A 27,775-nucleotide genomic window follows, 5' to 3' on the forward strand; every position below is an offset into this window, starting at 1 on the left:
TAGAGATCTCTCCCCTAGAGATATGATTAAGCTTTGATGTGATCTCTCTCTCCCCCTTTGACATCAATTTCCAAGAAGGGTCTTCTGGAATTTGTTGTGAATGGGTTCGGTCCTTGAATCACAGTACAAAGCATTAAGGTAAATCTGATGCTTGCAGAGGACAAGATTCATTGAGTGGAGCTGGATCAAGAATAAAGCAGGAATAAATGGCAAAATGTTTTTCCTGTAGTGCAATCGGTGTCACCGAGTTGTATGCTTCGGTTGCTCCGAAAATCTCAGGTTAGACCGGAAACATGAAACCGGTGGAACCGAGTTCATCACAGAAAAACACTTGTCACCTCAGCTCACTAGACAAATAAGATCTCATAAAGATTTGCAATGAATTGGATGCATAAAATGCAGAACAAAGAACAAAGAAAAGAAACTAAAAAGGTCTAGATGAAGTTTGAAAGGGGAAACAAATATGCATGAGACAAGTGCAAGAACACAGAAAAGAACACAAGAGAACTTCATCTAGAGTTGGGCGGTGACAAAGTCACCTATGTTAGAGTACATTGACTTTGGAGTCAAGTGAGATCACTTGATCATAGGTCATACTCATTGTTTAAGCTCAAAATGGGGTTACCATTTTTCGTTTAAGTATCTTGATGTATTCACATCTTGTCGAGTTGCTTTGACTCATGACTTGGATTAAAGCTACTCTAAGATGGAATAATATACCTTGGGTGGCGGTGTTGATCTTGATCATGTAGTTGAACTTGTGTGGGTTGCTCAAGGTTGATGTAGCCCATCAAGAGTTGGGAGCACCCTTTGGATTTTGAGTTCATCTACCTACATGGGTTAGTTTTCTCAAGGAAGAGCACTTGTGTATCCAACATGATAATCATGAAACTCATCATAGAATTTGTCGGAGGATATGTTTGAAAGGTTTCGTGCTTCCTTGTCATCAACCACCATTTTGTAGAGACTTGGTGATGTAGAGATTGCTCAAGATGTGAGTGAGTTGCAATCTCATAGAATTAGATTTTTCCAAGTACCTACAAGGGTTAGATAACATGCAAGATGCAAATTCTCAAGACATAAGATAATCATCATAAGAGAAATATCAAGAGATTAGTCGCAAGCTCAAGTCTTGCATGTATCCAATGGAGTTCCTACTCCAAGTTTGAAGCGTCAATGATGTTCAATTCACCTCTTAACCTGAAAAACACTTTCTCATCAAGTGGTTTGGTGAATATATCTGCTAATTGCTTATCGGTGTGAACATGCTTAAGGTTTATGTCACCCTTAGCAACATGATCTCGAATAAAATGATGACGAACTTCGATATGCTTAGTTCGAGAGTGTTGCACGGGATTGTGAGCAATCTTGATAGCACTTTCATTGTCACAAAGCAATGGAACATGTTTCACATATATCCCATAATCTTTAAGAGTCTGGGTCATCCAGAATAATTGAGCACAACATGAATCCGCGGCAATGTATTCCACTTCAGCGGTGGATAAGGATACCGAGTTTTGTTTCTTGGAAGACCAAGACACAAGAGATCTACCAAGGAATTAACAAGTACCCGAAGTGGACTTCCTATCAACCTTGTCACCGGCATAGTCCGAGTCGGAGTAGGCAACAAGATCAAAGGAAGCTCTCTTTGGATACCAAATGCCAAAATTTGGTGTATGTATTAAGTATCTCACTATCCTTTTCACGGCCTTAAGATGACATTCCTTAGGAGCAGCTTGATATCGTGCACACATGCACACACTTAACATGATATCGGGACATGAAGCACATAGATATAGTAATGAACCAATGATAGAGCGATAAACTTTTTGATCAACCAGTTCACCATCTTTGGTCAAATAAAGATGTCCACTAGTAGGCATGGGTGTAGTCATACCTTTGCATTCTTGCATATTGAACTTCTTGAATAAGTCCTTGGTGTACTTCGTTTGAGAGACAAAGGTGCCTTCCTTAGTTTGCTTGATTTGCAAACCAAGAAAGAATTTGAGTTCACTCATCATGGACATCTCAAACTTCTCCGACATTAGCTTCCCAAACTTTTCACTAAAACGAGGGTTAGTTGATCCAAATATAATATCATCGACATAAATTTGGCATACAAATATTTCTCCATTAACCCTTTTAGTAAAAGAGTAGAATCTATTTTTCCAATTTCAAAGCCTTTTTCAATAAGGAACTTGGTCAAGCATTTATAACATGCTCTAGGAGCTTGTTTAATACCATAAAGGGCTTTGTGAAGTTTGTAAACATGATTAGGTTTCTTAGGGGTGACCAAGCTGGGAGGTTGCTTAACATAAACTTCCTCTTCAATTTCACCATTTAGAAAAGCACTTTTAATGTCCATTTGGTACAAGGTGATATTATGGTGATTAGCATAGGCAAGTAAGATGCGAATGGACTCAAGTCTAGCAACGGGAGCATATGTCTCACCATAGTCCATACCTTCGACTTGTGTGTAGCCTTGGGCGACGAGACGCGCTTTGTTGCGAACAACTTGTCCATCTTCATCTTTCTTGTTGCGAAACACCCATTTGGTACCGATGATGTTGTGGTTGTTGTCGGCCTTTTCAACCAATGTCCACACTTGATTTCTCTCAAAGTTGTGTATCTCTTCATGCATAGCGTTTATCCAATCCGGATCTTCCAATGCTTCTTCAACCTTCATAGGTTCAATACGAGAGATGAATGAATAGTGTTCACAAAAGTTAGCTAAACGAGTTTTTGAGCGAGTGATTCTCCCGGTTTGGATATCATTGTAGATTTGCTCCACGGGATGATCTTTAGTAATTCTTGCTCGAACTCGTGAAAGCTTTTGCTTGGGTCTTTGTTGAACATATTCTTCATCTTGTTCTTCTTCTTGGCCTTCTTCATTGTTGGCGTTGCCGTTCTCTTGTCGTGGTGGAGAAGGAGGTTGTTGACGTTCGTCTTGGTGCACTTCTTCGTTTTCTTCTTCTTGGTGTGTCCCACTCGTGGATGCTTCCGTATCAACTCTTGGTTCACCTTGTCGTGAGGTAGAAGCTTCCACTTGGACGGACGAGGTACTCTCCTTCACCTCCATTGGACGAATCTTGCCAATAGACAAGTCTTCTATTGCTTCGGAGGGATATTTGTCTCCTACATCAATTGGCAATTGCTCTACTTGCGAGCCGTTAGATTCATCAAACTTCACATCTACCGTTTCTTAAACCTTTCGGGTGAAATTGTTGTAGACATGATATGTGTGAGAGTTTGAGCCATAACCAAGTAGGAAACCTTCATGAGACTTAGGAGCAAATTTAGAACGACGATGCTTATCAAGAATGTAGCACTTTGAGCCGAATACTCGAAAGTATCCAACTTGGGGTTTGTTACCGGTGAGGAGCTCGTATGCCGTCTTGCCGAGTAGCTTGTGAAGATACAAGCGATTTGTTGCATGACAAGCTGTCTCTACCGCTTTCGCCCAAAAGTGTTTTGGTGTCTTGTACTCATCAAGCATCGTTCTTGCCATCTCGATAAGAGTCTGGTTCTTCCTCTCAACAACTCCATTTTGTTGAGGTGTGTACGTAGCCGAGAACTCATGTGCGATCCCTTCTTCATCAAGAAAGCTGTCCACATTTGCGTTCTTGAACTCCGTTCCGTTGTCGCTTCCAACCTTCTTGATCTTCACGTCAAATTGATTTTGGGCCTTCCTAGCAAAGTTTTTGAAGATCTTTTGGACCTGTGATTTGTCATCAAGAAATAACACCCACGTAAATCTTGAAAAATCATCAACTATGACCAGACCAAATGAGTTACCACCGAGACTTTTGTAGGCATTTGGACCAAAGAGATCCATGTGAAGTAGCTCGAGTGATCTTCTTGTGGTCATGATGTTCTTAGAGCGATGACTTCCTCCAACTTGTTTCCCTGCTTGACAAGCACTACAAAGTCTATCCTTGTCAAATATCACATCGTTAACGCCAACGATATGATTTCCTTTAATGAGTTTGTCAAGGTTTCGCATGCCCACATGGCCTAGCCTTCTATGCCACAATCAGCCTTTAGAAGATTTAGCAATTAAGCAAGTTTTAGGTTGAGCCTTTTTAGTGAAATCAACAATGTAAAGATCTCCTCTACGTATACCGGTAAAGACCATTTTATGATTATCTCTATGAAACACTTGGCAGTCTACTTCAGTAAATAGGACATTGAAACCGAAATCAGCAAGTCTAGATACTGAAAGTAAGTTGTAGCCAAGAGATTCAATGAGCATGACATTTTGTATGGAGCTATCATGTGAGATGGCCACCTTACCAAGGCCAACCACCTTACCCTTTGAATTATCACCAAAAGTGACATACTTTCGAGGGCCGTCATTTTCAGCAAGCTCACGGAACATGTCTTTATCTCCGGTCATATGATCAGTGCATTCACTATCAAGGACCCATTCCTTTCCTCCAGCCATGCATGTAGCCGCGAAGATTTGCCATAAGACCAAAGTGTCTCATCGCATCATCGAGATCATAGTCACTATCATCATCATCCTCATTCGATTATTCATGTTCAACATCATCTTGTGATTGATCAATTCCTAGAGAGGGCAATTCGTTAGATACATGATCATTTCTATAGTTATCCTTATGAATTCTAATAGCTCTAGAAAAGATATTGCTAATGATTCCAACATCTCCTTTGGCACCCGTAAGATTAGTAAGCTCAAATAAGCAGTCACCAAATTTGGGATCATTGGAACTCATCTTAATCAAGGCAATAGACTTATGGAGAATTTCATCTAGATCTTTCAAGGAATAATTTGGAAAGAGTTCCTCAAGAAATTTCCATATGGTGTAGGCACACTTAAGAGTAGGAAACATCCAATCAAGTTTCTAGGCAAGCCTCTAGTGATAAGATTAACAGTTCTAAGATTGCGAATCATGTCAATTGATTCATCAAGGGTAGGATGCATGGGATCAACATGAGGTGCACAAGGGCTAGAAATATACTTGTTCAAGTGATATTAGTTGAACATCTCAAGCATTTCATTTTTCCACTCATGAAAATATTCTCCATCAAGAATAGGCACTCTACGTCTAAGACTCCCCAAAGTAGACTCATCCATCTTCCTCCGATGGTGTTTAAACCAAGGCAATGGAGACCAAAGCTCTGATACCAATTGAAAGGATCAAGAAGAGGTGTCTAGAGGGGGGGTGATTAGACACTAAGTGCCAAAAGTTGTAGTTTTTAATTTCTTTAAGTTGAAGTGGAGCTTAGGCACTAGTTTAACAAACACAATACATATCAAGCAAGCATGCAAAGAGTATATGAGCAGCAGAAAGTAAAGCATGCAACTTGCAAGTATGTAAAGGGAAGGGTTTGGAGAATTCAAACGCAATTTGAGACACTGATGTTTTTGTCATGGTTCCGATAGGTGGTGCTATCGTACATCCACGTTGATGGAGACTTCAACCCACGGAGGGTAACGGTTACGCGAGTCCACGGAGGGCTCCACCCACGAAGGGTCCACGAAGAAGCAACCTTGTCTATCCCATCATGGCCATCGCCCACGAAGGACTTGCCTCACTAGCGGTAGATCTTCACGAAGTAGGTGATCTCCTTGCCCTTACGAACTCCTTGGTTCAACTCCACAATCTTTGTCGGAGGCTCCCAAGTGACACCTAGCCAATCTAGGAGACACCACTCTCCAAGAAGTAACAAATGGTGTGTTTATGATGAACTCCTTGCTCTTGTGCTTCAAATGATAGTCTCCCCAACACTCAACTCTCTCTCACAGGATATGGATTTGGTGGAAAGATGATTTGAGTGGAAAGCAACTTGGGAAGGCTAGAGATCAAGATTCATATGGTAGGAATGGAATATCTTGGTCTCAACACAAGTGTAGGTGGTTCTCTCTCAGAAAATATAGGTTGGAAGTGTAGGTATGTTCTGATGTCTCTCTCTTCGAATGAAGAGTGGGTGGAGGGGTATATATAGCCTCCACACAAAAACTAACCGTTACACACAATTTACCAATCTCGGTGAGACCAAAGCGAAAAACTCGGTCGAACCGATTTAGCAAACCTAGTGACCGTTAGGGTGTTCGGTGGGACCGACTGGATCAACTCGGTGGGACCGATGTGCTAGGGTTAGGGTAAATCCAAAACTCGGTTTGACCGATTACTCAAACTCGGTGGGACCGATTTGGGTAATAAGTGAAGTAGAGAGTTGGCCAAGTAAACTCGGTGGGGCCGATTGCATATCTCGGTGGGACCGAAAATATTGCAACAGGTAACAGAGAGTTTGCAAGCCCATCTCGGTGAGACCGAACTGATTAGGGTTTCTGGCAGTGGCTATGTCAACTGAACTCGGTGGCTCCGGATAGAAAGAATCGGTGGGGCCGAGTTTGACTTTTGGTTTAGGACATTTTTGGAAGTGAGAAAGTGGTTGAGGGCTTTGGAGCATATCACTAAGCACTTTCAGGAAGCAAGCCATTAAGCAACACCTCATCCCTTCTTAATAGTATTGCCTTTCCTATAGACTCAATGTTATCTTGGATCACTAAGATATAAAATGTAGAGTCTTGAGCTTGGAGCTTGGGCCAATTCTTTGTCCTTAGCATTTTGAAGGGGTTCCACATCCTCTAGTCCATGCCACTTCATTGTTGAACTCATCTGAAACATACTAAGTAAAAGTGTTAGTCCAACAAGAGATATGTTGTCATTAATTACCAAAATCACCCAGGGAGCACTTGTGCTTTCACAGGCAGAGGTCGGTGAGGCAGAGACTTGAAATTGGGGCGGATTGGCGAAGTACGGCCGACTATTTGAAGCACAAGCTACTTGTGACCTGCGTTAACTTGTGACTCGGAGACAACCGCCGCAGCTGACCTGACCATGAAGCAGAGGGAACAAATCAGCCGTGAGGCGAGGCCGGCTCTTAGACAACGCTGATGAGGTATCATGGTAGCGGCGGGTCGGAAGTGAAGTAAATCACTGTGCATCCGGCGACTCGGTAACGCGGCGATGGCAGCCTGACACAGAGGTACAACGTTGGAGGTTGAGCACACCTGTAGCCGAGAGGCGCCGGGCGACTCATAAAGAGACGGCTCTCAGCGGCATCGGCCACGACGTCGTGGCGACTCAGTGCGGCGAGCGACGGTTTATCCGGCCAGACGGTCTATGGTGAAAGTGGTACGAGGCCGAGGCAAAGCGCGATGGCACGTTGAGGCCACAGCGACGGCGACTCATCCGCAGTAGAAATAGCAACTTGAGACCAAGGTAAACCGGTCCGGCGTGGTCAACTGTGAACTAAGATGCGGTGAGCCGGCAGCAGAGGCTAGGCAGCTTGAGGCTGGTGCCTTGGAACTGATGCACGCGAGGCGGGTCATGGACTAGCAGCGATTTTGGTGGACTTCGATCTCTGAAACACACACGGGCTGGGACCTCCATCGAGACTGACTTTTTCACGCGTGCGATAATAGTTACCCTTATGGAAAGTGCTGGTCTTGCAGCAGAACGGGTCACAGCGGACAAACTTCTGCAGCCATGTCCGAAAACCCTGACTGTCTAACAGTTTGAAACATATGACTTGATGGCGGCGCACCAAAAAATCGATCTCGGACCATGGATTCACCGGTTCTGTTCAAGATTTTATCACTGCCGGGTTATCTTGATTGTTCCATATCGACTCCTCAATTCCTCGGACCATGGATGGGACAACTTGCATCAAGCTCAGCCCAGCGCCGCGGCTCACGCAAAGCCGATGGGTGGGTCAGCGATGGAACACGAGTCCGCGGAGATGTCCGCTTCCGGGTCAGTGCATGCGGTCATCAAACAATGAAATACTAGTACTAGTAGCTGGTGATCTAGTACTAGTTTTTGAGTGGTGAAAACAGCAAAATCTGGTGTTTTGAAGATGGCCGGCTCAGGCTGCACCTCTCAGCAGCGGCGGCTCATGGTAACGGCAGCCTCAAGGCGGCGACTCAGGGTCGGGCCCAAGGCGGTGGCGATTTAAGGGAGAAATTGAGTCCGGGGCGTCTTAGTATTGCAAAACTTCTCGATCCCTCGGAAAGATCCCTCCAAGAATTGAACACCACCGTGCGCGAGCCCCACGGTGAGCGCCAACTGTTATGGAATTGTCATGGTAGATGTTATAGTGTGAGGACTTAGTCGTGAGGCCAACGCATCTACGCGGTAGCTTGAAGGGGTTGGTCGGAATCGAGAGATGCAACATGCAAGACGAAGATTTAGACAGCTTCGGGCCCCGGGAAACATCATCGGGTAACAACCCTACATGTTGTTTGTGGCCAGGTCTCATTATCATCATCAGGGAGTCGCTGTATCTCCCGCTCTCCTAGTTGTGTCTAGACATAAACGATTATTCAACATGTCCCTCTTGGGGTACCCTGCCCCTCCTTTTATAAGCTGAAGGGGTGGGTTACATGTAGAGTCCAACTCGGACTTAAGACTTAACTATTCTAACTTCTCTTCACGGACTTCTCTCCATGGGCTTCTTAACATCTTGGGCTTCTTAACTGTCTGTCTTAACTATCTGGCTTAACTGTCATGCTTAACTATCTGGCTTAACTGCCATGCTTAACTGTCTGGCTTAAACAATCTGCCGACTTACAGTAAACAATCTGTCGCCTTACAACTTGCCGGCTTAACATCTGGCTTAAACAATCTGCCGGCTTACAGTAAACAATCTGCTGGGTCATACCAATGAAATACCAAGTCCCAGCCGGGTCATATATCCGGCCAGGTCGTACCGCGGGGTATATCCCCGACACTACCCCAATAGCCCCGATGCTCCAGCCTCATCCGGCACCTGCTCCGGAGGGAGAGCCCTCGAGGCAGCGTCGTCGTGTTACCTTTAACCCGGAGGTTTCGGTTAACACGTCACTTCAGGATCCGGCTCCGCTTCAGGAGAGGACCCCACAACACCAGCAGAGCTTTAGAGCACTCGAGTATCCGCAGTTGTCAGGGTGATGTACGGATGTAGTCGTATGAGTCATGATGTTCCGTTCTATGTATGAGATTAGTCGAAGTCATCATGTCATTTATCTTTTATGTAAGAGTCTATGTACAATCATGTTGGAACTTCCTTTTATTCGCTATGCTTTGTTCGTATTTCGTTCGGGTTTTGTCGCTGGCTTTTCTCCACTATATTTTTGGATGTTGCTCATCTCGGATGCGTTGCCTTGGGAAAAACAAACAATAGGATGACGCGGGGAGGCAGCAGTAGTGCCGCTTGTGGGGATGTCCCTGTTCGCCGCTCCGCACGACAGAAAGGACACTCCCCCGAGTCGTACGTTCCACCACCGCCTCCACCGCCAAATCTGCCCTACACCGAGCAAATTCTGCGTATGTTTGAGGAAAGGAGGAATAATGATCTGATTAAAATATTAAGGAGTGTGCAAGCTATGGTTGGATAGAATGGAAATCAGAATGGTCATCACTCCAAGCTGTCGGATTTTCAGAGAACCAAGCCTCCCAGTTTTAGTCAGGTTATTGATCCCTTGGACGCAGACGACTGGTTGCGAACCATTGAGAAGAAACTTGAGATTGCATGTACTAAAGAGGATGACAAGGTTCCGTTTGCAACTCATTATCTTGAAGGCGCTGCCGCCATATGATGGGAAAATGCAAAAGCCATGTGGCCTGCTGATGAAGGAATCACCTGGACAAAATTCAAGGATTAGTTTCGTAAATACCATAGTCCCACAGGAATTATGAAGATCAAGCAGCATGAATTCCTCGCACTCCTCCAAGGAAGTTAGTCTGTGAGTGAATATTTGCATAAGTTCAATCATTTGGCTCGTTACTCTTTTCATGATGTGGCCACCGAAGAAACAAAGATTGACAGGTTTCTTGGGGGATTGAACCAGCATCTCCGGTGCACCCTCAGTATGTTTGACTTCCCAGATTTCCAAACCCTGGTAAACAAGGCTCTCATTGCTGAAAGGGAGCACAAGCTTATACATGACAATAAGTCCGCAAATAACGATCACAAGCGCAAGTTCGAGCCAAGGAAGGAAGCGCAACCCGTGCAATAGGCTCGTACCTGGAAGCATACTCAGGTAGAGTACAAGCCCAATTTGTAGTAGAATGTTAACAAAACCACTACACAAGTCAAGAATGTCGTGACCAACCCGGTGCGAGAAGAGTGCCAACGCAACAATTCTTGTTTCAGCTGTGGGCAAACCGGACATTATGCCAGACAGTGTCCCAAGAACGGCAAGACTAATGCTCCATTCAGGCCTCAAGTCAACTTTATGGGGTCATACCCTATCCAGCAAAACATCACTGGGCAGGTCCACCTCTCCGCAAACGAAGCCCAAGAGAACCCCAAAGTCGTCATTGGTATGTTTTCTGTTAATGGCATACCTACCATTATTTTATTCGACTCTAGGGCTTCCCACTCTTTTATTTCGTGGAGTTTTGTTGCCCAAAACATATTTCCTTGTTCGGTTTTGAGCACGAATATGCTGGTACAATCCCCGGGATCTTTGCTCAGAAGCAATCTAGTCTGCCGTAATCTGAAAATTAATATCAACAGAGTCTGTTTTCCAACTTCCTTGATAGTCATCAAGTCCGGCAAGTTGGACATTATTTTGGGGATGAATTGGTTAACCCAATATCAAGTATGCATTAATTGCGTGACCCGAGAAGTCACTTTGACAAGTCAAGAGGGGTAGACTACAAAATTCTATGCCCGCAGGAGCATACCCAAGAAAGAAATGGTCTTCACCGCTGTGGCTGGTGAATTGGAATTAATTCCTGTGGTCAGTGAGTTTCCCGATGTGTTCCCAGAAGAACTGCCAGGCATGCTGCCAGATCGAGAGCTTGAGTTTGCAATAGATCTTGTGCCCGGGACCGCACCGTTATACAAGAAGTATTATCGGATGCCTTTGTCAGAATTAGAGGAGCTAAAGAAACAGCTTGACGAGATGCTCCAGAAAGGATATATCTGTCCCCGCTCTTCACCATGGGGATCACCTGCTATATTCGTGGACAAGAAAGATGGAGGTCTCCGTATGTGTGTGGATTACTGTCAATTGAATGATGTCACCATCAAAAACAAATATCCACTGCCCAGGATCGATGATCTGTTTGATCAACTCAGCGGGGCAAAGGTATTCTCCAAGATTGATTTAAGGACAGGATACCACCAACTCAAGATTAAAAAGGAAGATATTCCTAAGACCGCATTCACTACACGATACGGTCTTTATGAATATACCCTTATGTCCTTCGGCCTCACCAATGCCCCTGCTTTCTTCATGCATATGATGAACAAGGTGTTCATGGACTTCCTAGATAAATTTTTGGTGGTCTTCATCGATGACATACTCATATACTCAAAGGGTGAAGAAGAGCATAAAGGGCACCTCAGAGCCGTATTACAACGACTTCGCGACCATCAGTTGTACGCCAAATTCAGTAAATGTGAGTTTTGGCTCAAGCGAGTTGGATTTCTTGGGCATGTGCTGTCTGCAGAAGGTATAGCTGTGGACCCGAGCAAAGTAAAGGACGTGCTCGATTGGTTGGCACCCACAACAGTATCCCAAATCCGGAGTTTCCTCAGATTAGCTCGATACTACCGTTATTTCATTGAAGATTTCTCCAAGATTGCCAAACCAATGACGGAATTGCTCAAGAAAGATAAGAAGTTTGAATGGACTGAGGACTGTGAGAAAAGTTTCAATGAGCTGGAAATCCGGCTGACGACGGCACCGGTGTGGACTCTTCCAGACATCTATCGCAGCTTTGATGTGTACTGTGACGCTTCCAGACATGGACTTGGATGCGTACTTATGCAAGATGGAAAGGTGGTAGCATATGCATCGCGACAGCTACGACCCCATGAAGGAAACTGTCCTACTCATGATCTGGAATTAGCCGCAGTGGTTCATGCACTAAAAATTTGGATGCATTACCTCATTGGGAAGAGGTGCCAAATATTTACTGACCACAAAAGTCTCAAGTACATATTTACTCAACCCGATTTAAATCTCCGCCAACTAAGATGGCTTGAGTTAGTTAAGGACTACGATCTTGGAATAAATTACCACCCGGGTAAGGACAACGTGGTTGCCGATGCACTCAGCCGAAAGCCTGTCACCCTGAATACTATAATGGAATCTTTGCCTCCTGAACTTCAAAAAGAGATAGCTCAGCTCAACCTGGTCATAGTTGGCGCTGGTCTTGCTAATATCATGGAAATTACTCCTACTCTCGAGGAAGAGATCTGCCGGGTCCAGCCACATGACCCAGCCCTACAAAAACATGCCAGGTGTATGTTAGCAGGACAGACCTCAAATTTTTCTAAGGATCCACAAGGTACACTGCGATTCCGTGGAAGGATTTGTGTACCCAGGCAAGAAGATCTAAGGAAGAGAATACTGTCAGAAGCACACGAATCTTTATATTCTATTCACCCCGAAGGAACTAAAATGTACGAAGACCTTTGACAAATATTCTGGTGGGATGGAATGAAGAAGGACATTGCCTACTTTGTGGCCTGTTGCGACATATGCAACAAAGTGAAGGAATAACACCAGAAACTAGCCGGACTACTCCAGCCATTGCCCGTTCCACAATGGAAGTGGGATGATGTCTGCATGGATTTTGTCACAGTTCTACCAAAGACTCAGCGAGGCCATGGTGTAGTATGGGTCATAGTAGACACCTTAACCAAGGTAGCGCATTTTATCCCCATCAAAACCACATACCGAGCCAATTAGCTCACACAACTGTATGTGTCCAGAATAGTCAGTCTGCATGGAGTACCGCGAACAATCACTTTCGACCGGGGGTCACTTTTTACCTTCGCTTTCTGGTCATGTCTCCACCAAGCCTTGGGGACCGTGCTAAAATATAGTACCGCTTATCATCCTCAGACCGATGGACAAACTGAGCATGTAAACCAAATACTCAAAGATAAGCTCCGAGCTTGTGCCTTGGCCCAAGGACCTAAATGGGAAGATTGTCTGCCGTACACCGAGTTCTCCTACAACAACAGCTTCCAGACCAGTATAAAGAAGTCACCTTATGAGGCTTTGAATTGGTCTCAAAGTGGAGATAGCCGTATTTTCGGGACGGATCTCATGATGGAAGCTGAAAAGCAAGTCAAGGAAATCCGAGATAGATTGCAATTGGCTAAATCTCGACAGAAGAGTTATTATGATGCAAAACACTGAAAAATCAGTTTTGAACCTGGAGAACATGTATACCTCCGAGTCACACCTATGAAAGGAGTCATGAGATTCCAGACCCACGGAAAATTGGCACCCAGGTTTATTGGTCCATTCCCAGTTATGTCCAAGGTGGGTACTGTTGCATATCAGTTTGAACTGCCCCCAGAATTTTCAGAAGTGCATGATGTGTTCCATGTCTCACAGTTGAGGCAATGTATATCGCCGCCCAAGAAAAAGGCTGCTATGATAGAAATAGAGTTGGCTAAGGATTTAACATATGAAGAAAGACCATTCAGAATTTTAGATGAGATGGAAAGGGTCACTCATAGTAAAACAAGAAAGTTTTACAAGGTTTAGTGGGAGCATCACACAGAGGCAGAAGCCACTTGGGAATGAGAGGAATTTCTAAAGGCACATTATCCAGAATTGTTTTCCCGAGCAACCGAATCTCGAGGATGAGATTCAACCTAAGTGGGGGAGGTTTATGATAGCCTGGTTTTTGCCCTCACTTCTTTTTCTGATTTTATTTGGCTTTGATTTGAATTTAGGGTGTTGAATCTCTTTAGTTGGACTTAAACACTTGGGCACTACCTTGACTTTCACCCAAGTGACTCATTCCTCTCCCTAGCCATCATTTCTTCCCTGATCAACCTCAAAATAATATTAGCAATATTTTTCTTAAATGAAAAATATTCATTTTTCCCTCTAAAACCCTAACCAGCCACTTGTGCTCCAAAGCAACCCCAATTTTTCTTGCCCACAAAAATCAGAGAAAATTCACAAATATTCTTTGAACCCTAGGGCACCTTCCTGAGAAAAAATATTGCATCACTTTTTGGAATATTTTTGCTACAGAAAATGTTTTCTATTCTGGACAGAAACGGTAGTTTCTACAGCAACTACCATTTTACTTCCTCCAAAGCTATTGAATTTTCTTGTGCATCACCACCCTCCTAGATGATTGCTAGCCTCCAAAGCTCAGCTTCCAACTCTTAGTATTTTGACCACAGTAAGCTCTCAAAGTTACTATCCAGAAACTTACTAGGAAGTGAAACTCCAACTTACTACGCTTGAGCTCAACTCAAAGTGTGGTAACTTCTCAAACTACCAAGGACTACACACCAGACATGAAGTTTAAGCTTAGCGTGGCCTGATGTCATAGTTCGCGCGGTGACCATGTTCGTCCAGGCGTGCTGGCAGACGGCCGACGCGCTCTGCCATGCGCCCGAGCCGTTGTTGATCGCGTGCTCGCTTCCCCGCCTGCCGCGCCTTGCCAATCTTCGCCACGATCATCGTCCCGGCCCCCTCAACTCCTTCCTGGCGCTCACCGACACCGGAGCTCGCTGTAGTGAGCACGGGCGTGGTCCGGCCAACCCAACAGTGCGCTGCGCATTGTGTTTGTCGCCACCCCCTCGCTCCTGTGCTCGTCTCTGCTCGCCCACAGTGCCCGCATGAGCTGCGTTGCCTTCTCCCTCGCTCGCTGACGCCGTTCGTCGCCGGGCGCCGTGTCCAGGTGTCCTTCGGCGGAGCCCGAACCCCTCACCTCGCTCGGCTATAAATACAGCCCTCCCCAGCCTTCTCGAGCATCATCCACTCCTCTCACACACTCCACAAGCCAGTAGGAAGCTGTAGCCCAGCCGGGTAGGCCGAGGGTCACCGCCCCCGAGCTCAAGCTCGCTAGTGATGCCCTCGGGTCGTCTCCGCAGCTCCAGCCCCTCCCAAGCTCGCGCCACCCTTCCAGGGCCTCCGCCGTGCTTCGATGGTGTCGTCCTGCCCGATTGGAGCCACTGGTGCCGCCTCTAGTCGCCGTCATCCCCAACTCCGTGACCCCCGCTCTCTGTCGCCGCTAGAGAGGTCGTTTCCGACGCCGTTCGACCACCCCTAGCTAATCTATGGGTACGGGAAGGTGTGCCTTCGTCTTCTCTTTCGATCCATCCCTTTAGCTCGAGCCAAGACACCCTCCTCGCCGGCGTGAGCTCCGGCGAAGCTTCGTCGTGCTCTATTTCCCCCTCCCCCTCCCTTTCACCTGACTGGCGGGACCCACTGTCAGCCACCCTGGACGCGCCCGAAGCGGTACGAGTGGAAGCGCCCCGCGGGGTTTACGCCTTCGACGTCACCCCAGTTCTGTTATATTTAAATCAAATTCAAATTATTACAGAGAGCTTCAAACAGCCACAACTTTTTAACCATAAGTCTAAATGAATTGATTCTTTTTGCATTGTGTTATTAATGAAAAGGTCTAGCAGCTCACCAAAAATGAGATTTTTCTCTGTTGTCTAGATTTTCTGGTGACTTTCAGAGTGGTTCTTGATGTTTTCTTTTTGTGTTTATATTTGTTTCCAGAAGGTGAAGCTTGTCTTGAGGATCACCAGGAGGAGTGTGACCCTCACTTTCACTAAGGCAAGCCACATCAACATTTTCATGGTGCCATTGCAATATTTGTGATTTTTCAACTTGAACAAATGATTTAACCCATGCATTTAATTCACTAGAGTATATATTTATCTTCTGTTGGATGCTTGTTTAAGTTGATATCTCTAGTTTACAGAAGTTTGCAATTAGCTAAGTTAGTTTAAGTCATTAGAAGTAATTTTTGATTATGAAGAAATAATATGTTTATGAAAAAGGAGTTAGTTGGCTTAATATTTTCTTGAGTAAGAAAATAATTATGCTAGGACATTTTCATGGGTAGTTTGCTAAACAAACATAACCAGAAAGGTGTTGTGAGTTATTGAGATCCATGCTTAGTATTTGATGAAGTTGATGCAGTTATTTCCGATGATATGTGTTGCATATATTTTAGTGTTGCATTTTCATGGCATATCATGACACCGGTTACTTTCACTTTAAGTAGAACCTGATAATAATTCAACTTGAAATCGTTGATTGGGTCATGGTGCCACTGAATCGAGATTTTCCAAAGTGCAACCACATTTGCCTTTGTGGGAAGGCCTTTATTCGGTCCGTTGTCATTCCTCTGGTCGGTGCCTCCAGCGAGGGAAGGTTATGGGCGTGCGTTACCTTGGGCCGGTAAGCAGACATAACCTTGTGTGCCCATTGTTGTTATGATACCTTGTCCCCGTTTGGGACCATTTATGTTTTGCCACGACGGTGGCCACTGGTGTCTTTGGTAGGCACGGGGCCACCCATGACTTAGCCTAGTGGGAAGTTAGTCGGGGTGGCCCGGAGAGTTTCATGGAAATGGAGGGGTTCTGTCGGAATGCCATTGGTCCACCCGAATGGGAGTGCGAGGCCATGGGTTCCGAGGTGTGGGTACAGTGCGCTACCTCTGCAGAGTGTATTAAATCTATCGATAGCCGAGTCCACGGTTACGGACAAGCTCGAAAGTAGGTCACACCATGGATCAACGTTTAAATAATTTTGCACACTAAGATAATAACCTTGCACGATTGGAGAGAGGATGGTTGAGAAATCCTCTTGATGTCGGTGGCCAAGTTGTTGGCTAGTTTGTGATCCGAGTACGATCACAGTTTGGTTATGAGGTAACCCGATTAAAGACCAAGATGTTGGTCAGTTTGTGGTCCAAGAGGGATCACCGTCTAGTAAGCAAGTCTGAGGGACTTAAGTCATGAGATCTTGAGCACTGCATCCCAAGTATGATTTTTGCATCAATGATTAAATGGTTTAATTATCATGATATTGTTTGTCCTTATGTTTATGCTTGTTGTGAGCTTGCAAGTACATTCAATGTACTGACCTGGCGTGTCATGCCAGCTTTCAGGAAAGTCTCGTTCGAAAGGAGTGCTGTCCGACTCTAGATCGTGTCCACATCGGTGTCCCTATTCTACAGAGTCCCACTTCGTCGTCGTTCCGCTGCCGCGTAGTTGTCATGATCGAGGCCCCTTTATGTTCACTAAATAATGTACATATTGTTCGGCCGCACCGTGTGTGTCGCTTGGCCTCGCATCTTGTTGTAATATGAACTATGTTCCGCTAGCATCAATAAAGCTATTGCTTTCTGTACCAAGATGTAGTTTATTGCCAAAAGACAAGATCTCTGGCCTAGCAATGCAAGGTAAACTGGTTTCTCTGAGCCGGGGTGCCACACCTTTATGCCTAGCTAGGGGCGTTAAACGATAGCGCTTGTTGGGAGGCAACCCAATTTTATTTTTGTTTTTTTCTTTTTGTTTCTATTTAGTAATAAATAATTCATCTACCTTCTATTATGATTGTGTTTTTTATGTTTTAATTAGTTTTTGTGCCAAGTAGAGCCTTTAGGATCTTCTTGGATGATTGTTGTTTGATCTTGCTGTAAAAAACAGAAAGTTTGCGCTCATAAGAAAAAAATATTTTTTTTACCAGAGAGCGATAAAATACTGATTCCAATTGCCGTAGATCAGTATACAAATTATTTAGGTCATCCTAATTTGGTAGAATTTTTGGAGTTACAGAAGTATTTGAAACTTACAGATTACTATGGACTGTTCTATTTTTGACAGATTCTGTTTTTCGTGTGTTGTTTTCTTATTTTGATGAATCTATGGCTAGTATCGGGGGGTATGAACCATAGAGAAGTTGGAATACAGTAGGTTTAACACCAATATAAATAAATAATGGGTTCATTACATTACCTTAAAGTGGTGATTTGTTTTCTTATACTAACGGAGCCCATGAGATTTTCTGTTGAGTTTTGTGTTGTGAAGTTTTCAGGTTTTGGGTAAAGATTTGATGGACTATGGAATAAGGAGTGGCAAGAGCCTAAGCTTGGGGATGCCCAAGGCACCCCAAGGTAAAATTCAAGGACAACCAAAAGCCTAAGCTTGGGGATGCCCCGGAAGGCATCCCCTCTTTTGTCTTCATCCATCGGTAACTTTACTTAAGGCTATATTTTTATTGACCACATGATATGTGTTTTGCTTGGAGCATCTTGTATGATTTGAGTCTTTGCTTTCTATTTTACCACAATCATCCTTGCTGTACACACCTTTTGGGATAGACACACATGAATCGAAATTTGTTAGAATACTCTATGTGCTTCACTTATATCTTTTTGAGCTATATAGTTTTGCTCCAGTGCTTCACTTATTTCTTTTAGAGCACGGTGGTGGTTTTATTTTATAGAAATTATTGATCTCTGATGCTTCACTTATATTATTTTGGAAGTCCTTTATAACAGCATGGTAGTTTGCTTTGGCTATAAAATTAGTCCTAATATGATAGGCATCCAAGATGGGTATAATAAAAACTTTCATAAAAAGTGTGTTGAATACTAAGAGAAGTTTGATACTAGAGTTGTGCTAGTTGAGTATTTGTGAAATTGAGAAATACTTGTGTTGAAGTTTGCAAGTCCCGCAGCATACCTGTATGGTAACCGTTGTGTGTCAAATTTGAAACGTGAGGTGTTCTTTGATTGTCATCCTTATGAGTGGCGGTCGGGGACGAGCGATGGTCTTTTCCTACCAATCTATCCCCCTAGGAGCATGCACGTAGTGCTTGGTTTTTGATGACTTGTAGATTTTTGCAATAAGTATGTGAGTTCTTTATGACTAATCTTGAGTGCATGGATTATACGCACTCTCACCTTTCCATCATTGCTAGCCTCTTCGGTACCATGCATTGCCCTTTCCCACCTCGAGAATTGGTGCAAACTTCGCCGGTGCATCCAACCCCCGTGATATGATACGCTCTATCACACATAAACCTCCTTATATCTTCCTCAAAACAGCCACCATACCTACCTATTATGGCATTTCCATAGCCATTCCGAGATATATTGCCATGCAACTTTCCACCGTTCCGTTCATCATGACACACATCATCATTGTCATATTTCCTTGCATGATCACGTAGTTGACATCGTATTTGTGGCAAAGCCACCATGCATAATTTATCATACATGTCACTCTTGTTTCATTGCCCATCCCGGTACACCGCCAGAGGCATTCATATAGAGTCATATCTTGTTCTAGTATCGAGTTGTAATCATTGAGTTGTAAATAAATAGAAGTGTGATGCTCATCATTATTAGAGCATTGTCCCATGTGAGGAATTAAAAAAAGAGAAAGGCGAAATAAAAAAAGGCCCAAAAAAAGAGAGAAAAAGAGAGAAGGGGCAATGCTACTATCCTTTTTTCACACTTGTGCTTCAAAGTAGCACCATGATCTTCATGATAGAGAGTCTCTCATTTTTGTGACTTTCATATACTAGTGGGAATTTTTCATTATAGAACTTGGCTTGTATATTCCAACAATGGGCTTCCTAAAATGCCCTAGGTCTTCGTGAGCAAGCAATTTGGATGCACACCCACTTAGTTTCTTTTGTTGAGCTTTCATACATTTATAGCTCTAGTGCATCCGTTGCATGGCAATCCCTACTCCTTGCATTGACATCAATTGATGGGCATCTCCATAGCCCGTTGATTAGCCGCATCAATGTGAGACTTTCTCCTTTTTTGTCTTCTCCACACAACCCCCATCATTATATTCTATTCCACCCATAGTGCTATGTCCATGGGTCACGCTGATGTATTGCGTGAAAGTTGAAAAAAGTTTGAGATTACTAAAGTATGAAACAATTGCTTGGCTTGTCATCGGGGTTGTGCTTGATGAGAGCATTTTTGTGTGACGAAAATGAAGGATAGCCAAACTATATGATTTTGTAGGGATAAGCTTTCTTTGGCCATGATATTTTGAGAAGACATAATTGCTTAGTTAGTATGCTTGAAGTATTATTATTTTCATGCCAATATTAAACATTTATCTTGAATCTTTCGGATCTGAACAGTCATGCCACAATAAAGAAAAATTACATTGAGAATTATGCTAGGTAGCATTCCACATCAAAAATTCTGTTTTTATCATTTACGTACTCGAGGACGAGCAGGAATTAAGCTTGGGGATGCTTGATACGTCTCCAACGTATCTATAATTTTTGATTGTTCCATGCTATTATATTATCTGTTTTTGATATTTAATGGGCTTTATTATGCACTTTTATATTATTTTTGGGACTAACCTACTAACCAAAGGCCCAGTGCAAATTGCTATTTTTTGCCTATTTCAGTGTTTCGCAGAAAAGGAATATCAAACAGAATCCAAACGGAATGAAACCTTTGGGAGAGTTATTTTTGGAACAAACGCAATCCAGGAGACTTGGAGTGGACATCAAGGAAGCAACGAGGCGGCCACAAGGCAGGGAGGCGCGCCGAGGGGTCAGGCGCGCCCCCACCCTCGTGGGCCCCTCGTGGATCCCCTGACCTAGTTCTTTCGCCTATATATACTCATATACCCTCGAAACATCAGGGAGCACCACGAAACCCTATTTCCACCGCCACAACCTTCTGTACCCGTGAGATCCCATCTTGGGGCCTTTTTCGGTGCTCCGCCGGAGGGGGAATCGATCATGGATGGCTTCTACATGAACACCATAGCCTCTCCGATGATGTGTGAGTAGTTTACCACAGACCTTCGGGTCCATAGTTATTAGCTAAATGGCTTCTTGTCTCTCTTTGGATCTCAATACAAAGTTCTCCTCGATCTTCTTGGAGATCTATTCGATGTAATTCTTTTTGTGGTGTGTTTGTCGAGATCCGATGAATTGTGGGTTTATGATCAAGATTATCTATGAACACTATTTGGTTCTTCTTTGAATTCTTATATGTATGATTTGATATCTTTGCAAGTCTCGTCGAATTATCAGTTTGGTTTGTCTTACTAGATTGATCTTTCTTGCAATGGGAGAAGTGCTTAGCTTTGGGTTCAATCTTGCGGTGTCCTTTCCCAGTGACAGCAGGGGCAGCAAGGCATGTATTGTATTGTTGCCATCGAGGATAAAAAGATGGGGTTTATATCATATTGCTTGAGTTTATCCCTCTACATCATGTCATCTTGCTTAATGTGTTACTCTGTTCTTATGAACTTAATACTCTAGATGCATGCTGGATAGCGGTCGATGTGTGGAGTAATAGTAGTAGATGCAGAATCGTTTCTGTCTACTTGTCACGGAAGTGATGCCTATATACATGATCATGCCTAGATATTCTCATAACTATGCGCTTTTCTATCAATTGCTCGACACTAATTCGTTCACCCACCATATAATATGCTATCTTGAGAGAAGCCACTAGTGAAACCTATGGCCCCCGGGTCTATCTTCTATCATATTATTTTCATATTAATTTGCTATCTCTTCCATCTTTTATTTTGCAATCTTTACTTTCCAATCTATATCATAAAAATACCAAAAAAATTATCTTATTATCTCTATCAGATCTCACTTTTGCAAGTGGTCGTGAAGGGATTGACAACCCCTTTATTGCCTTGGTTGCAAGGTTCTTATTTGTTTGTGTAGGTACGAGGCGACTTGCGTGTAACCTCCTACTGGATTGATACCTTGGTTCCCAAAATTGAGGGAAATACTTACGCTGCTTTGCTGCATCACCCTTTACTCTTCAAGGGAAAACCAATGCATGCTCAAGAGGTAGCACTCGCGCACTTGCCGTCGAAACTGAGGCTAACTCTCTCCTCTTCAAGTTTCTTTCGGATTCACACGAGAGTAGGATTCTACCTCAAATGGAAACTCGATGCACTCTTAGGTACCAAGAAGAAGACCATGAAGATGCGAGGACGAAGACGCAAGCACCTATGGAAGAGGAGACGGAAGAAGGACGTTCGAGACATGAAGCAAAGGAGGTGCCGGACTATCCCGGGTTCCTGGCCACAAGCAGCCCGGGTGCCCGACCACCTCCTACAACCGGCTGGGCGAGGCCCTGGCCCCCCCGGGTGCTAGGCCTGGAAGGCCCCGGGTGCCTGGCCCTTGCCTAGCGCTGGCCTCGGCCGCCCCGGGTTCCCGGCCCCCTGCCTGGGCGCTGCCCCTGCCACCCCCGAGTGCCCGGGCCATCACCCCCGGGTGCCCGGCCTCCTCCTGGGCTCGGCCCCAGCCCGCACCAAGTGCCCGAACCATGAACCCTCGGGTGCCCGGCCCCAACAGCCACTTGGTCGTGGCCTCCCTGACCGGAAAGGGTGCCAAGTCCTCCGCACCCCGAGTGCCCGGACCCCTCCGCGTGCCTGCGTGCACTTTTGGGTTTTGGACCCTTGTATCCCCTTCTCCCTCACAATTCGTCCCTAGACTCTATAAACACCCCCTAGCTCATTAGAAGGCTAGCAAACTATTTGGTAGACAAAGAGAGAGCTTTGCTCATCTTCCTCCTCATGGAGATCATGACCTCCTAAGGGAGAAGATCCTCTTGTGGATATTAAGACCCCATCTAGGGAAGGTTCCCCATCATAGGATCATCAAGACCTCTCTCCTCATAGGATTGGGATGAACTAGTTACCTTGTATCTTTCTTTTTGTTGTCCTTGGATCATTGTGACCTCTTGTGTGTTCTTGGATCTAGCATATGCGTGATTGGGTCCAGTCAATTTGAGTGTTTCCCCTCTCTTGTGTTCTTCGTGTTCTTGGGGATTTCCCCTCCAATTCGTGAAAGATCTCCATCTAGGGTTCCACCCTACAACACAACACGTCCAAGATTAGTAGACCGACTCTTGCCTGCATCTACTACTATTACTCCACACATCGACCACTATCCAGCATGCATCTATTGTATTAAGTTCATGGAGAAATGGAGTAATGCAATAAGAAAGATGACATGATGTAGACAAGATCTATCTATGTAGAGATAGACCCCATCGTTTTATCCTTAGTAGCAACGATACATACGTGTTGATTCCCTTTCTATCACTGGGATCAAGCACCATAAGATCGAACCCACTACAAAGCACCTCTTCCCATTGCAAGATAAATAGATCAAGTTGGCCAAACAAAACCCAAATATCGGAGAATAAATACGGGGCTATAAGATATCATGCATATAAGAGATCAAAGAAACTCAAATAACTTTCATGGATATAAAAAGATAGATCTGATCATAAACTCAAAGTTCATCGATCCCAACAAACACACCATAAAAGAGTTACATCATATGGATCTCCAACAGACCATTGTATTGAGAATTCAGAGAGAGTGAGAGATGAAGCCATCTAGCTACTAACTACATACCTGAAGGTCTACAAAGAACTACTCATGCATCATCGGAGAGGCACCAACGGAGGTGGTGAACCCCATCCAAGATGGTGTCTAGATTGGATCTGGTGGTTCTGGACTCTGCAGTGGCTGGATGAATATTTCGTCGACTCCCCTAGGGTTTTCAGACTATTGGGGTATTTATAGAGAAAAGAGGCGGTCCGGGGGGCACCCGAGGTGGGCAAAACCCACCAGGCCGCGCCTGGGCCTCCTGGCATGCCCTGGTGGGTTGTGCCATCCTCGAGGCACTCCCACCCGCAGCCAGGGCCCATTATGTTCCTTCTGGTCCATAAAAAATCTCCGTGGAGTTTCGTTGCGTTTGGACTCCGTCTGATATTGATTTCCTGTGATGTAAAAAACATGCAGAAAACAACAACTGGCACTTGGCACTATGTCAATAGGTTAGTTCCAAAAAATGATATAAAATGACTATAAAATGATTATAAAACATCCAAGATTGATAATATAACAGCATGGAACAAGCAAAAATTATAGATACGTTTGAGACGTATCAGAGCTCCCACTCACTTTCTTGTAAATACAGACTTCACCATAAGTCTATGTAGAACCATATGCTTTGATCACCTTATCAAAGCATATATTCCAACTCCGAGTTGCTTGCACCAGTCCATAGATGGACCGCTGGAGTTTGCGCACTTTGTTAGCACCTTTAGGATCGACAAAACCTTCTGGTTGCATCATATACAACTCTTCTTTAAGAAATCCATTAAGGAATGCAGTTTTGACATCCATTTGCCAGATTTCATAAAATGTGGCAATTGCTAACATGATTCGGACAGACTTAAGCATCACTACGAGTGAGAAATCTCATCATAGTCAACACCTTGAACTTCTCGAAAAACCTTTTACGACAAGTCGAGCTTTGTAGATAATAACACTGCCATCAGCGTCAGTCTTCCTCTTGAAGATCCATTTATTCTCAATGGCTTGCCGACCATCGGGCAAGTCCACCAAAGTCCACACTTTGTTCTCATACATGGATCATATCTCAGATTTCATGGCCTCAAGCTATTTATCGGTATCTGGGCTCATCATGGCTTCCTCATAGTTCATAGGTTTGTCATGGTCTAGTAACATGACTTCCAGAACAGGATTACCGTACCACTCTGGTGCATAACGTACTCTGATTGACCTACGAGGTTTGGTAGTAACTTGATCTGAAGTTTCATGATCATCATCATTAACTTCCTTACTTATTGGTGTAGGCATCATTGGAAGTGATTTCTGTGATGAACTACTTTCCAATTCGAGAGAAGGTATAACTACCTCATCAAGTTCTACTTTCCTCCCACTCACTTCTTTCGAGAGAAACTCCGTCTCTAGAAAGGATCCATTCTTAGCAACAAAGATCTTGCCCTCGGATCTGTGATAGAAGGTGTACCCAATAGTTTCTTTCAGGTATCCTATGAAGACGTACTTCTCCGATTTGGGATCGAGCTTATCAGGCTGAAGCTTTTTCACATAAGCATTACAACCCCAAACTTTAAGAAACGACCGTTTAGGTTTCTTGCCAAACCTTTAGTTCACACGGTGTCGTCTCAACGGATTTAGACGGTGCCCTATTTAACATGAATGCAGCTGTCTCTAATACATGACCACAAAACGATAGTGGTAAATCGGTAAGAGACATCATAGATCGCACAATATCTAATAAAGTACGGTTACGACGTTCAGATACACCATCACGCTGTGGTGTTCCAGGTGGCGTGAGTTGCGAAACTATTCCGCATTGTTTCAAATGAAGACCAAACTCGTAACTCAAATATTCGCGTCTATGATCAGATCGTAGAAACTTTATTTTCTTGTTACAATGATTTTCCACTTCACACTAAAATTGTTTGAACTTTTCAAATGTTTCAGACTAATGTTTCACTAAGTAGATATACCCATATCTGCTCAAATCATTTGTGAAGGTCAAAAAATAACGATATCCGCCGCGAGCCTCAACACTCATTGGACCGCATACATCAGTATGTATTATTTCCAATAAGTCAGTAGCTCGCTCCGTTGTTCCGGAGAACGGAGTTTTAGTCATCTTGCCCATGAGGCATGGTTCGCAAGCATCGAGTGATTCATAATCAAGGGATTCCAAAAGCCCATCGGCATGGAGTTTCTTCATGGACTTTACACCAATATGACCTAAAAGGTAGTGCCACAAATAAGTTGCACTATCATTATTAACTTTGCATATTTTGGCATCAATATTATGAATATGTGTATCACTACGATCAAGATTCAATAAACCATTTATATTAAGTGTATGACCATAGAAGGTTTTATTCATGTAAACAGAACAACAATTATTCTTTGACTTAAATGAATAACCGTATTGCAATAAACATGATCCAACCATATTCATGCTCAACGCATACACCAAATAACATTTTATTTTAGGTTCAACACGAATCCTGAATGTAAAAGGAGTGTGCGATGGTGATCTTCTCAACCTTGGAATCATTTCCAACACACATCGTCACCTTGCCCTTAACTAGTCTATGTTCATTTTGCAACTCATGTTTTGAGTTACTAATCATAGCAACTAAACCGGTATCAAATACCTTGGGGTTACTATGAGCATTAGTAAAGTACACATCAATAACATGTATATCAAATATACTTTTGTTCACTTTGCCATAATTTCTATACGCGAAGTATTTGGGGTAATTCTGCTTCTAGTGACCATTCCTTTGCAGTAGAAGCACCCAGTTTCAGGCTTAGGTCTAGCTTTGGGCTTCTTCATGAGAGTGGCAACTTGCTTGCCATTATTCTTGAAGTTCCCTTTCTTACCCTTGCCCTTTTACTTGAAACTAGTGGTCTTGTAAACCATCAACACTTGATGCTTTTTCTTGATTTCTACCTTCGCCGATTTCAGCATCGCGAAGAGCTTGGGAATCGTTTCCGTTTATCCTTGCATATTATAGTTCGTCACGAAGTTCTAGTCACTTGGTGATAGTGACTAGAGAACTCTTTCAACCACTATCTTATCTGGAAGATTAACTCCCACTTGATTCAAGTGATTGTAGTACTCAGACATTCTGAGCACATGCTCACTAGCTGAGCTATTCTCCTCCTTCTTGTAGGCGAAGTACTTGTCAGAGTTCTCATAGCTCTTAACACGGACATGAGTCTGAAATACCAATTTCAGCTCTCGGAACACCTCACATGCTCCGTGGCGTTCAAAATGTTTTTGAAGTCCCGATTCTGAGCCGTAAAGTATGGGACACTAAACTATCAAGTAGTCATCCTATCGAGCTTGTCAAACGTTCGTAATGTCTGCACCAGCTCCTGCAACAGGTTTGTCACCTAGCGGCACATCAAGGACATAATTCTTCTGTGCAGCAATGAGGATAATCCTAAGTGTTGGGGAATGTAGCAGAATTTTAAAATTTTCTACGCATCACCAAGATCAATCTATGGAGTCATCTAGCAACGAGGGAGAGAGGAGTGCATCTACATACCCTTGTAGATCATGAGCGGAAGCGTTCAAGAGAACGAGGTTGATGGAGTCGTACTCGTCGTGATCCAAATCACCAAAGATCCTAGCGCCGAACGGACGGCACCTCCGCGTTCAACACACGTACGGAGCGAGGACGTCTCCCGCGCCTTGATCCAACAAGGAGGAGGGAGAGGTTGAGGAAGAGGGCTCCAACAGCAGCGCGACGGCGTGGTGGTGGTGAAGCTGTAGTACTCCGGCAGGGCTTCGCCAAGCTCTTACAGAGGAGGAGAGGTGTTGGGGAGGGGAGGGGCTGCGCCTTGGATGTTATGTACAGCCCTCCCCTTGCCCCTCTATTTATAGGGAAAGGAGGAAGGGTGCCGGCCCCCTCTAGATGAGATCTAGAGGGGGGGCGGCGGCAAAGGGGAGGGGGCTTGCCCCCCAAGCAAGGGGGGCGCCCCCTTTAGGGTTTCCCCCCCAACCCTAGGCGCATGGGCCCAAGGCGGGGATGCGGCCAGCCCATGTAGGGATGGTTCCCTTTCCTCTACAGCCCATTAGGCCCTCCGAGAGAGGTGGCCCCTCCCGGTGGACCCCCGTAACCCCTCCGGTGGCCGCGGTACAATACCGATATGCCCCCGAACCTTCCCAGTGACCGTATGACAACTTCCTACATATAAATCTTCACCTCCAGACCATTCCGGAACTCCTCGTGACGTCCAGGATCTCATCCGGGACTCCAAACAACATTCGGTAATCACATACAAGTCTTCCTAACAACCCTAGCGTCACCGAACCTTAAGTGTGTAGACCCTACGGGTTCGGGAGACATGCAGACATGACCGAGACGACTCTCCGGTCAATAACCAACAGCGGGATCTGGATACCCATGTTGGCTCCCTCATGCTCCACGATGATCTCATCGGATGAACCACGATGTCGAGGATTCAATCAATCCGTATACAATTCCCTTTGTCAATCGGTACGTTACTTGCCCGAGACTCGATCGTCGGTATCCCAATACCTTGTTCAGTCTCGTTACCGGCAAGTCACTTTACTCGTACCGTAATGCATGATCCCGTGACCAAACACTTGATCACATTGAGC

The sequence above is a fragment of the Triticum urartu genome, chromosome 2, assembly GCF_003073215.2.
Source record: "Triticum urartu cultivar G1812 chromosome 2, Tu2.1, whole genome shotgun sequence".
Taxonomy (NCBI): Eukaryota; Viridiplantae; Streptophyta; class Magnoliopsida; order Poales; family Poaceae; genus Triticum; species Triticum urartu.